Here is a 13,657-nt window from a genome sequence, read left to right as displayed (position 1 = left end):
TGCAGAGTTATAAATGACAGCTATCGTCCAAAAATATATTGAAGTAAGGCTGCCAAGAGGACTTGAAAGCGGGGCAGAATTGCAGGAAACCGATTTCAGGAGGTAGACTGGAATTGCATGTAAAGCATAGGAAAAGAGGCAGAACGTCCACAATGATGCACTTGGCCAAAAAGGGCGTATGCGTTTTTTCCTGAATATATTCAGGAAAAAACGCATACGCCCTTTTTGGCCAACCAAGCAAGCTTGCAAAGGAAATCTGCACTACAATGAAGTCTCACTGCCCCCCGGTCAAAAGGGCCATCTGAAAAAAGTGTAAAATCCAGAAAGGCAGGACAGGCCATGGAGAACTGGGAGCCTTGTTATGCTGATGGGCGGGATGTAAATTGCCAACAGCCACTCTGGAGAAGTGTATGGTGTTTCCTGAAACATCTAAAAAACAAAGCAACAGAGTCTAGGGCACTTCCACTTATGGTCCTATAGCTTAGGGAAATTAAAATCAAACAGACACAGCCACCCCAAAGTTTGGGACGGCTCTGTTTACAAGAACCTCGTTTACGGTAAGAGTTCAATATCACAGAAAGCGAAAAATGGATAAAGAAGTTGTGGTACTAACGTACAATGCAATATCACTCAGCAATGAAATCTATGTCATCAGGCCAGTAGCAGCATAATGAGTGTATTCAGGTACGATGATTCTAAGTGAAATAAGTCACACAGAAAAAGAAACATCATAAGATATCACTAATACACGGAATGTAAACTTGGCTACACAGGAACTGAATTACAAAACAGAACAAGGTCTCAAATGTAGAAAACCAACTTCTGCTTGCTTAAGGGGAAAGGTGAGTTGGGGTGCTGCATAAAACCAGAGATTGAAATTAGCACAGATACCTTTCCATAAGCCAAATATGTAATAGACAAGAGCTACTGCTTGCTCAACGAAGTGGACTCAACATCCCATATTAAACACCTAAGAATATACCTGACTAGTAAGAATCTTAAAACCTATGGATTTATAAGTCTCCGAAAGAGAATCAAGCGTGTGTACAGCGGCATAAACGCAGCAGTGATAGGATTGGTGAGGTTCGGTGAGCAAATGCAGACCCTTTGAAGTCATATTGCATGGTACCCATTCCATGGTTCTCAACTCTCCAGGTTTAAGGGATTCTTCCTTCAGCTAAAACATGCATGTGGAACCCAGAGGATGATCCACCGTGTGATAGGGAATCGTATTGAAATGTGTCTCAGTTTTCGTCCCCTGGTACTCGGGTGCAACATTCCAGATGCTTTACTAACACTCTCCCCACTTGGAGAGTCAGTGCCTTTAACCTCCTGTTTGGCCCAGTTTGCAATTTCTGCAGAAAATGAACAGGAATAGGGAGAACCAATGAGAGACTAGCTGGAGGAGTCTGGACGGGCAAATTTAATGCTCATTTCCCAACAGGAAGAGGAATTAACCAAAGGCTCAGCGAGCCATGCCGGAACCACACTAGGGCCTGAAGCAATCCTGCGGTGTTGCGGCCAGCTCACAAGAAAGCGAGTTGAAGAAAGGAGCTCAGGGGCCCAGTAATTCACACACCTGCAGAGTTATAAATGACAGCTATCGTCCAAAAATATATTGAAGTAAGGCTGCCAAGAGGACTTGAAAGCGGGGCAGAATTGCAGGAAACCGATTTCAGGAGGTAGACTGGAATTGCATGTAAAGCATAGGAAAAGAGGCAGAACGTCCACAATGATGCACTTGGCCAAAAAGGGCGTATGCGTTTTTTCCTGAATATACTCAGGAAAAAACTCATATGCACTTTTTGGCCAACCAAGCAAGCTTGCAAAGGAAATCTGAACTACAATGAAGTCTCACTGCCCCCCGGTCAAAAGGGCCATCTGAAAAAAGTGTAAAATCCATAAAGGCAGGACAGGCCATGGAGAACTGGGAGCCTAGTTAGACTGATGGGCGGGATGTAAATTGCCAACAGCCACTCTGGAGAAGTGTATGGTGTTTCCTGAAACATCTAAAAAACAAAGCAACAGAGCCTAGGGCACTTCCACTTATGGTCCTATAGATTAGGGAAATTAAAATCAAAAAGACACAGCCACCCCAAAGTTTGGGACAGCTCTGTTTACAAGAACCTCGTTTACGGTACAAGTTCAATAGCGCAGAAAGCGAAAAATGGATAAAGAAGTTGTGGTACTTACGTACAATGCAATATCACTCAGCAATGAAATCTATGTCATCAGGCCCATAGCAGGATAATGAGTGGATTCAGGTACGATGATTCTAAGTGAAATAAGTCACACAGAAAAAGAAATATCATAAGATATCACTAATACACGGAATGTAAGCTTGGCTACACAGGAACTGAATTAGAAAACAGAACACGGTCTCAAATGCAGAAAACCAACTAATGCTTGCTTAAGGGGAAAGGTGAGTTGGGGTGCTGCATAAAACCAGAGATTGAAATTAACACAGATACCTTTCCATAAGACAAATATGTAATAGACAGGAGCTACTGCTTGCTCAACGAAGTGGACTCAACACCCCATATTAAACGCCAGAGAATACACGTGACTAGTAAGAATCTTAAAACCTATGGATTTATATGTCTCCGAAAGAGAATCAAGCATGTGTACAGCGGCATAAACACAGCAGTGATAGGATTGGTGAGGTTCGGTGAGCAAATGCAGACCCTTTGAAGTCATATTGCATGGTACCCATTCCATGGTTCTCAACTCTCCAGGTTTAAGGGATTCTTCCTTCAGCTAAAACATGCATGTGGAACCCAGAGGATGATCCACCGTGTGATCGGGAAACGTGTTCAAATGTGTCTCAGTTTTCGTCCCCTGGTACTCGGGTGCAACATTCCAGACGCTTTACTAACACTCTCCCCACTTGGAGAGTCAGCGCCTTTAACCTCCTGTTTGGCCCAGTTTGCAATTTCTGCGGAAAATGAACAGGAATAGGGAGAACCAATGAGAGACTAGCTGGAGGTGTCTGGACGGGTAAATTTAACTCTCATTCCCCACCAAGAAGAGGAATTAACCAAAGGCTCAGCGAGCCATGACAGAACCACACTAGGGCCTGAAGCAATCCTGCGGTGTTGCAGCCAGCTCACAAGAAAACGAGTTGAAGAAAGGAGCTCAGGGGCCCTGTAATTCACACACCTGCAGAGTTATAAATGACAGCTATCGTCCAAAAATATATTGAAGTAAGGCTGCCAAGAGGACTTGAAAGTGGGGCAGAATTGCAGGAAACCGATTTTAGGAGGTAGACTGGAATAGCATGTAAAGCATAGGAAAAGAGGCAGAACGTCCACAATGATGCACTTGGCCAAAAAGGGCGTATGCGTTTTTTCCTGAATATATTCAGGAAAAAATGTATACGCCCTTTTTGGCCAACCAAGGAAGCTTGCAAAGGAAATCTGCACTACAATGAAGTCTCACTGCCCCCTGGTCAAAAGGGCCATCTGAAAAAAGTGTAAAATCCAGAAAGGCAGGACAGACCATGGAGAACTGGGAGCCTACTTAGGCTGATGGGCGGGATGTAAATTGCCAACAGCCACTCTGGAGAAGTGTATGGTGTTTCCTGAAACATCTGAAAAACAAAGCAACAGAGCCTAGGGCACTTCCATTTTTGGTCCTATAGATTAGGGAAATTAAAATCAAAAAGACACAGCCACCCCAAAATTTGGAATGGCTCTGTTGACAAGAACCTCGTTTACGGTTCAAGTTGAATATCGCAGAAAGCGAAAAATGGATAAAGAAGTTCTGGTACTTACGTACAATGCAATATCACTCAGCAATGAAATCTATGTCATCAGGCCAGTAGCAGCATAATGAGTGGATTCAGGTACGATGATTCTAAGTGAAATAAGTCACACAGAAAAAGAAACATCGTAAGATATCACTAATACACGGATTGTAAACTTGGCTACACAGGAACTGAATTACAAAACAGAATAGGGTCTCAAATGTAGAAAACCAACTTATGCTTGCTTAAGGGGAAAGGTGAGTTGGGGTGCTGCATAAAACCAGAGATTGAAATTAGCACAGATACCTTTCCATAAGCCAAATATGTAATAGACAAGAGCTACTGCTTCCTCAACGAAGTGGACTCAACACCCCATATTAACCGCCTAAGAATATACCTGACTAGTAAGAATCTTAAAACCTATGGATTTATATGTCTTCGAAAGAGAATCAAGCGTGTGTACAGCGGCATAAACGCAGCAGTGATAGGATTGGTGAGGTTCGGTGAGCAAATGCAGACCCTTTGAAGTCATATTGCATGGTACCCATTCCATGGTTCTCAACTCTCCAGGTTTAAGGGATTCTTCCTTCAGCTAAAACATGCATGTGGAACCCAGAGTATGATCCACCGTGTGATCGGGAAACGTGTTCAAATGTGTCTCAGTTTTCGTCCCCTGGTACTCGGGTGCAACATTCCAGACGCTTTACTAACACTCTCCCCACTTGGAGAGTCAGTGCCTTTAACCTCCTGTTTGGCACAGTTTGCAATTTCTGCAGAAAATGAACAGGAATAGGGAGAACCAATGAGAGACTAGCTGGAGGTGTCTGGACGGGCAAATTTAACTCTCATTTCCCACCAAGAAGAGGAATTAACCAAAGGCTCAGCGAGCCATGCCGGAACGACACTAGGGCCTGAAGCAATCCTGCGGTGTTGCGGCCAGCTCACAAGAAAGCGAGTTGAAGAAAGGAGCTCAGGGGCCCAGTAATTCACACACCTGCAGAGTTATAAATGACAGCTATCATCCAAAAATATATTGAAGTAAGGCTGCCAAGAGGACTTGAAAGCGGGGCAGAATTGCAGGAAACCGATTTCAGGAGGTAGACTGGAATTGCATGTAAAGCATAGGAAAAGAGGCAGAACGTCCACAATGATGCACTTGGCCAAAAAGGGCATATGCGTTTTTTCCTGAATATACTCAGGAAAAAACTCATATGCACTTTTTGGCCAACCAAGCAAGCTTGCAAAGGAAATCTGAACTACAATGAAGTCTCACTGCCCCCCGGTCAAAAGGGCCATCTGAAAAAAGTGTAAAATCCATAAAGGCAGGACAGGCCATGGAGAACTGGGAGCCTAGTTAGACTGATGGGCGGGATGTAAATTGCCAACAGCCACTCTGGAGAAGTGTATGGTGTTTCCTGAAACATCTAAAAAACAAAGCAACAGAGCCTAGGGCACTTCCACTTATGGTCCTATAGATTAGGGAAATTAAAATCAAAAAGACACAGCCACCCCAAAGTTTGGGACGGCTCTGTTTACAAGAACCTCGTTTATGGTACAAGTTCAATATCGCAGAAAGCGAAAAATGGATAAAGAAGTTGTGGTACTTACGTACAATGCAATATCACTCAGCAATGAAATCTATGTCATCAGGCCCATAGCAGGATAATGAGTGGATTCAGGTACGATGATTCTAAGTGAAATAAGTCACACAGAAAAAGAAACATCATAAGATATCACTAATACACGGAATGTAAGCTTGGCTACACAGGAACTGAATTAGAAAACAGAACACGGTCTCAAATGCAGAAAACCAACTAATGCTTGCTTAAGGGGAAAGGTGAGTTGGGGTGCTGCATAAAACCAGAGATTGAAATTAACACAGATACCTTTCCATAAGACAAATATGTAATAGACAGGAGCTACTGCTTGCTCAACGAAGTGGACTCAACACCCCATATTAAACGCCAGAGAATACACGTGACTAGTAAGAATCTTAAAACCTATGGATTTATATGTCTCCGAAAGAGAATCAAGCATGTGTACAGCGGCATAAACACAGCAGTGATAGGATTGGTGAGGTTCGGTGAGCAAATGCAGACCCTTTGAAGTCATATTGCATGGTACCCATTCCATGGTTCTCAACTCTCCAGGTTTAAGGGATTCTTCCTTCAGCTAAAACATGCATGTGGAACCCAGAGGATGATCCACCGTGTGATCGGGAAACGTGTTCAAATGTGTCTCAGTTTTCGTCCCCTGGTACTCGGGTGCAACATTCCAGACGCTTTACTAACACTCTCCCCACTTGGAGAGTCAGCGCCTTTAACCTCCTGTTTGGCCCAGTTTGCAATTTCTGCGGAAAATGAACAGGAATAGGGAGAACCAATGAGAGACTAGCTGGAGGTGTCTGGACGGGTAAATTTAACTCTCATTCCCCACCAAGAAGAGGAATTAACCAAAGGCTCAGCGAGCCATGACAGAACCACACTAGGGCCTGAAGCAATCCTGCGGTGTTGCAGCCAGCTCACAAGAAAAGGAGTTGAAGAAAGGAGCTCAGGGGCCCTGTAATTCACACACCTGCAGAGTTCTAAATGACAGCTATCGTCCAAAAATATATTGAAGTAAGGCTGCCAAGAGGACTTGAAAGCGGGGCAGAATTGCAGGAAACCGATTTCAGGAGGTAGACTGGAATTGCATGTAAAGCATAGGAAAAGAGGCAGAACGTCCACAATGATGCACTTGGCCAAAAAGGGCGTATGCGTTTTTTCCTGAATATATTCAGGAAAAAACGCATACGCCCTTTTTGGCCAACCAAGCAAGCTTGCAAAGGAAATCTGCACTACAATGAAGTCTCACTGCCCCCCGGTCAAAAGGGCCATCTGAAAAAAGTGTAAAATCCAGAAAGGCAGGACAGGCCATGGAGAACTGGGAGCCTTGTTATGCTGATGGGCGGGATGTAAATTGCCAACAGCCACTCTGGAGAAGTGTATGGTGTTTCCTGAAACATCTAAAAAACAAAGCAACAGAGTCTAGGGCACTTCCACTTATGGTCCTATAGCTTAGGGAAATTAAAATCAAAAAGACACAGCCACCCCAAAGTTTGGGACGGCTCTGTTTACAAGAACCTCGTTTACGGTAAGAGTTCAATATCACAGAAAGCGAAAAATGGATAAAGAAGTTGTGGTACTAACGTACAATGCAATATCACTCAGCAATGAAATCTATGTCATCAGGCCAGTAGCAGCATAATGAGTGGATTCAGGTACGATGATTCTAAGTGAAATAAGTCACACAGAAAAAGAAACATCATAAGATATCACTAATACACGGAATGTAAACTTGGCTACACAGGAACTGAATTACAAAACAGAATAGGGTCTCAAATGTAGAAAACCAACTTCTGCTTGCTTAAGGGGAAAGGTGAGTTGGGGTGCTGCATAAAACCAGAGATTGAAATTAGCACAGATACCTTTCCATAAGCCAAATATGTAATAGACAAGAGCTACTGCTTGCTCAACGAAGTGGACTCAACATCCCATATTAAACACCTAAGAATATACCTGACTAGTAAGAATCTTAAAACCTATGGATTTATAAGTCTCCGAAAGAGAATCAAGCGTGTGTACAGCGGCATAAACGCAGCAGTGATAGGATTGGTGAGGTTCGGTGAGCAAATGCAGACCCTTTGAAGTCATATTGCATGGTACCCATTCCATGGTTCTCAACTCTCCAGGTTTAAGGGATTCTTCCTTCAGCTAAAACATGCATGTGGAACCCAGAGGATGATCCACCGTGTGATAGGGAATCGTATTGAAATGTGTCTCAGTTTTTGTCCCCTGGTACTCGGGTGCAACATTCCAGATGCTTTACTAACACTCTCCCCACTTGGAGAGTCAGTGCCTTTAACCTCCTGTTTGGCCCAGTTTGCAATTTCTGCAGAAAATGAACAGGAATAGGGAGAACCAATGAGAGACTAGCTGGAGGAGTCTGGACGGGCAAATTTAATGCTCATTTCCCAACAGGAAGAGGAATTAACCAAAGGCTCAGCGAGCCATGCCGGAACCACACTAGGGCCTGAAGCAATCCTGCGGTGTTGCGGCCAGCTCACAAGAAAGCGAGTTGAAGAAAGGAGCTCAGGGGCCCAGTAATTCACACACCTGCAGAGTTATAAATGACAGCTATCATCCAAAAATATATTGAAGTAAGGCTGCCAAGAGGACTTGAAAGCGGGGCAGAATTGCAGGAAACCGATTTCAGGAGGTAGACTGGAATTGCATGTAAAGCATAGGAAAAGAGGCAGAACGTCCACAATGATGCACTTGGCCAAAAAGGGCGTATGCGTTTTTTCCTGAATATACTCAGGAAAAAACTCATATGCACTTTTTGGCCAACCAAGCAAGCTTGCAAAGGAAATCTGAACTACAATGAAGTCTCACTGCCCCCCGGTCAAAAGGGCCATCTGAAAAAAGTGTAAAATCCATAAAGGCAGGACAGGCCATGGAGAACTGGGAGCCTAGTTAGACTGATGGGCGGGATGTAAATTGCCAACAGCCACTCTGGAGAAGTGTATGGTGTTTCCTGAAACATCTAAAAAACAAAGCAACAGAGCCTAGGGCACTTCCACTTATGGTCCTATAGATTAGGGAAATTAAAATCAAAAAGACACAGCCACCCCAAAGTTTGGGACGGCTCTGTTTACAAGAACCTCGTTTACGGTACAAGTTCAATAGCACAGAAAGCGAAAAATGGATAAAGAAGTTGTGGTACTTACGTACAATGCAATATCACTCAGCAATGAAATCTATGTCATCAGGCCCATAGCAGGATAATGAGTGGATTCAGGTACGATGATTCTAAGTGAAATAAGTCACACAGAAAAAGAAATATCATAAGATATCACTAATACACGGAATGTAAGCTTGGCTACACAGGAACTGAATTAGAAAACAGAACACGGTCTCAAATGCAGAAAACCAACTAATGCTTGCTTAAGGGGAAAGGTGAGTTGGGGTGCTGCATAAAACCAGAGATTGAAATTAACACAGATACCTTTCCATAAGACAAATATGTAATAGACAGGAGCTACTGCTTGCTCAACGAAGTGGACTCAACACCCCATATTAAACGCCAGAGAATACACGTGACTAGTAAGAATCTTAAAACCTATGGATTTATATGTCTCCGAAAGAGAATCAAGCATGTGTACAGCGGCATAAACACAGCAGTGATAGGATTGGTGAGGTTCGGTGAGCAAATGCAGACCCTTTGAAGTCATATTGCATGGTACCCATTCCATGGTTCTCAACTCTCCAGGTTTAAGGGATTCTTCCTTCAGCTAAAACATGCATGTGGAACCCAGAGGATGATCCACCGTGTGATCGGGAAACGTGTTCAAATGTGTCTCAGTTTTCGTCCCCTGGTACTCGGGTGCAACATTCCAGACGCTTTACTAACACTCTCCCCACTTGGAGAGTCAGCGCCTTTAACCTCCTGTTTGGCCCAGTTTGCAATTTCTGCGGAAAATGAACAGGAATAGGGAGAACCAATGAGAGACTAGCTGGAGGTGTCTGGACGGGTAAATTTAACTCTCATTCCCCACCAAGAAGAGGAATTAACCAAAGGCTCAGCGAGCCATGACAGAACCACACTAGGGCCTGAAGCAATCCTGCGGTGTTGCAGCCAGCTCACAAGAAAACGAGTTGAAGAAAGGAGCTCAGGGGCCCTGTAATTCACACACCTGCAGAGTTATAAATGACAGCTATCGTCCAAAAATATATTGAAGTAAGGCTGCCAAGAGGACTTGAAAGTGGGGCAGAATTGCAGGAAACCGATTTTAGGAGGTAGACTGGAATAGCATGTAAAGCATAGGAAAAGAGGCAGAACGTCCACAATGATGCACTTGGCCAAAAAGGGCGTATGCGTTTTTTCCTGAATATATTCAGGAAAAAATGTATACGCCCTTTTTGGCCAACCAAGGAAGCTTGCAAAGGAAATCTGCACTACAATGAAGTCTCACTGCCCCCTGGTCAAAAGGGCCATCTGAAAAAAGTGTAAAATCCAGAAAGGCAGGACAGACCATGGAGAACTGGGAGCCTACTTAGCCTGATGGGCGGGATGTAAATTGCCAACAGCCACTCTGGAGAAGTGTATGGTGTTTCCTGAAACATCTGAAAAACAAAGCAACAGAGCCTAGGGCACTTCCATTTTTGGTCCTATAGATTAGGGAAATTAAAATCAAAAAGACACAGCCACCCCAAAATTTGGAATGGCTCTGTTGACAAGAACCTCGTTTACGGTTCAAGTTGAATATCGCAGAAAGCGAAAAATGGATAAAGAAGTTCTGGTACTTACGTACAATGCAATATCACTCAGCAATGAAATCTATGTCATCAGGCCAGTAGCAGCATAATGAGTGGATTCAGGTACGATGATTCTAAGTGAAATAAGTCACACAGAAAAAGAAACATCGTAAGATATCACTAATACACGGATTGTAAACTTGGCTACACAGGAACTGAATTACAAAACAGAATAGGGTCTCAAATGTAGAAAACCAACTTATGCTTGCTTAAGGGGAAAGGTGAGTTGGGGTGCTGCATAAAACCAGAGATTGAAATTAGCACAGATACCTTTCCATAAGCCAAATATGTAATAGACAAGAGCTACTGCTTCCTCAACGAAGTGGACTCAACACCCCATATTAACCGCCTAAGAATATACCTGACTAGTAAGAATCTTAAAACCTATGGATTTATATGTCTTCGAAAGAGAATCAAGCGTGTGTACAGCGGCATAAACGCAGCAGTGATAGGATTGGTGAGGTTCGGTGAGCAAATGCAGACCCTTTGAAGTCATATTGCATGGTACCCATTCCATGGTTCTCAACTCTCCAGGTTTAAGGGATTCTTCCTTCAGCTAAAACATGCATGTGGAACCCAGAGTATGATCCACCGTGTGATCGGGAAACGTGTTCAAATGTGTCTCAGTTTTCGTCCCCTGGTACTCGGGTGCAACATTCCAGACGCTTTACTAACACTCTCCCCACTTGGAGAGTCAGTGCCTTTAACCTCCTGTTTGGCACAGTTTGCAATTTCTGCAGAAAATGAACAGGAATAGGGAGAACGAATGAGAGACTAGCTGGAGGTGTCTGGACGGGCAAATTTAACTCTCATTTCCCACCAAGAAGAGGAATTAACCAAAGGCTCAGCGAGCCATGCAGGAACCACACTAGGGCCTGAAGCAATCCTGCGGTGTTGCGGCCAGCTCACAAGAAAGCGAGTTGAAGAAAGGAGCTCAGGGGCACTGTAATTCACACACCTGCAGAATTATAAATGACAGCTATCGTCCAAAAATATATTGAAGTTAGGCTGCCAAGAGGACTTGAAAGTGGGGCAGAATTGCAGGAAACCAATTTCAGGAGGTAGACTGGAATTGCATGTAAAGCATAGGAAAAGAGGCAGAACGTCCACAATGATGCACTTGGCCAAAAAGGGCGTATGCGTTTTTTCCTGAATATATTCAGGAAAAAACGCATACGCCCTTTTTGGCCAACCAAGCAAGCTTGAAAAGGAAATCTGCACTACAATGAAGTCTCACTGCCCCCCGGTCAAAAGGGCCATCTGAAAAAAGTGTAAAATCCAGAAAGGCAGGACAGGCCATGGAGAACTGGGAGCCTTGTTATGCTGATGGGCGTGATGTAATTTGCCAACAGCCACTCTGGAGAAGTGTATGGTGTTTCCTGAAACATCTAAAAAACAAAGCAACAGAGCCTAGGGCACTTCCACTTATGGTCCTATAGCTTAGGGAAATTAAAATCAAAAAGACACAGCCACCCCAAAGTTTGGGACGGCTCTGTTTACAAGAACCTCGTTTACGGTACAAGTTCAATATCGCAGAAAGCGAAAAATGGATAAAGAAATTGTGGTACTTACGTACAATGCAATATCACTCAGCAATGAAATCTATGTCATCAGGCCCATAGCAGGATAATGAGTGGATTCAGGTACGATGATTCTAAGTGAAATAAGTCACACAGAAAAAGAAACATCATAAGATATCACTAATACACGGAATGTAAGCTTGGCTACACAGGAACTGAATTACAAAACAGAACAGGGTCTCAAATGCAAAAAAGCAACTTATGCTTGCTTAAGGGGAAAGGTGAGTTGGGGTGCTGCATAAAACCAGAGATTGAAATTAGCACAGATACCTTTCCATAAGCCAAATATGTAATAGACAAGAGCTACTGCTTGCTCAACGAAGTGGACTCAACACCCCATATTAAACGCCTAAAAATATACCTGACTAGAAAGAATCTTAAAACCTATGGATTTATATGTCTCCGAAAGAGAATCAAGCATGTTTACAGTGGCATAAACGCAGCAATGATAGGATTGGTGAGGTTCGGTGAGCAAATGCAGACCCTTTGAAGTCATATTGCATGGTACCCATTCCATGGTTCTCAACTCTCCAGGTTTAAGGGATTCTTCCTTCAGCTAAAACATGCATGTGGAACCCAGAGTATGATCCACCGTGTGATCGGGAAACGTGTTCAAATGTGTCTCAGTTTTCGTCCCCTGGTACTCGGGTGCAACATTCCAGACGCTTTACTAACACTCTCCCCACTTGGAGAGTCAGTGCCTTTAACCTCCTGTTTGTCCCAGTTTGCAATTTCTGCGGAAAATGAACAGGAATAGGGAGAACCAATGAGAGACTAGCTGGAGGTGTCTGGACGGGTAAATTTAACTCTCATTTCCCACCAAGAAGAGGAATTAACCAAAGGCTCAGCGAGCCATGCCGGAACCACACTAGGGCCTGAAGCAATCCTGCGGTGTTGCGGCCAGCTCACAAGAAAGCGAGTTGAAGAAAGGAGCTCAGGGGCCCTGTAATTCACACACCTGCAGAGTTGTAAATGACAGCTATCGTCCAAAAATATGTTGAAGTAAGGCTGCCAAGAGGACTTGAAAGCGGGGCAGAATTGCAGGAAACCGATTTCAGGAGGTAGACTGGAATTGCATGTAAAGCATAGGAAAAGAGGCAGAACGTCCACAATGATGCACTTGGCCAAAAAGGGCGTATGCGTTTTTTCCTGAATATATTCAGGAAAAAACGCATACGCCCTTTTTGGCCAACCAAGCAAGCTTGCAAAGGAAATCTGCACTACAATGAAGTCTCACTGCCCCCCGGTCAAAAGGGCCATCTGAAAAAAGTGTAAAATCCAGAAAGGCAGGACAGGCCATGGAGAACTGGGAGCCTTGTTATGCTGATGGGCGTGATGTAAATTGCAAACAGCCACTCTGGAGAAGTGTATGGTGTTTCCTGAAACATCTAAAAAACAAAGCAACAGAGCCTAGGGCTTCCACTTATGGTCCTATAGCTTAGGGAAATTAAAATAAAGACACAGCCACCCCAAAGTTTGGGACAGTTCTGTTTACAAGAACCTCGTTTACGGTACAAGTTCAATATCGCAGAAAGCGAAAAATGGATAAAGAAGTTGTGGTACTTACGTACAATGCAATATCACTCAGCAATGAAATCTTTGTCATCAGGCCAGTAGCAGCATAATGAGTGGATTCAGGTACGATGATTCTAAGTGAAATAAGTCACACAGAAAAAGAAACATCATAAGATATCACTAATACACGGAATGTAAGCTTGGCTACACAGGAACTGAATTACAAAACAGAACAGGGTCTCAAATGTAGAAAACCAACTTATGCTTGCTTAAGGGGAAAGGTGAGTTGGGGTGCTGCATAAAACCAGAGATGGAAATTAACACAGATACCTTTCCAGAAGACAAATATGTAATAGACAAGAGCTACTCCTTGCTCAACGAAGTGGACTCAACACCCCATATTAAACGCCTAAGAATATACCTGACTAGTAAGAATCTTAAAACCTATGGATTTATATGTC

Source organism: Pseudorca crassidens, assembly GCF_039906515.1.
Source record: "Pseudorca crassidens isolate mPseCra1 chromosome 1 unlocalized genomic scaffold, mPseCra1.hap1 SUPER_1_unloc_3, whole genome shotgun sequence".
Classification (NCBI taxonomy): Eukaryota; Metazoa; Chordata; class Mammalia; order Artiodactyla; family Delphinidae; genus Pseudorca; species Pseudorca crassidens.
Note: the sequence above shows the minus strand (reverse complement) of the source record.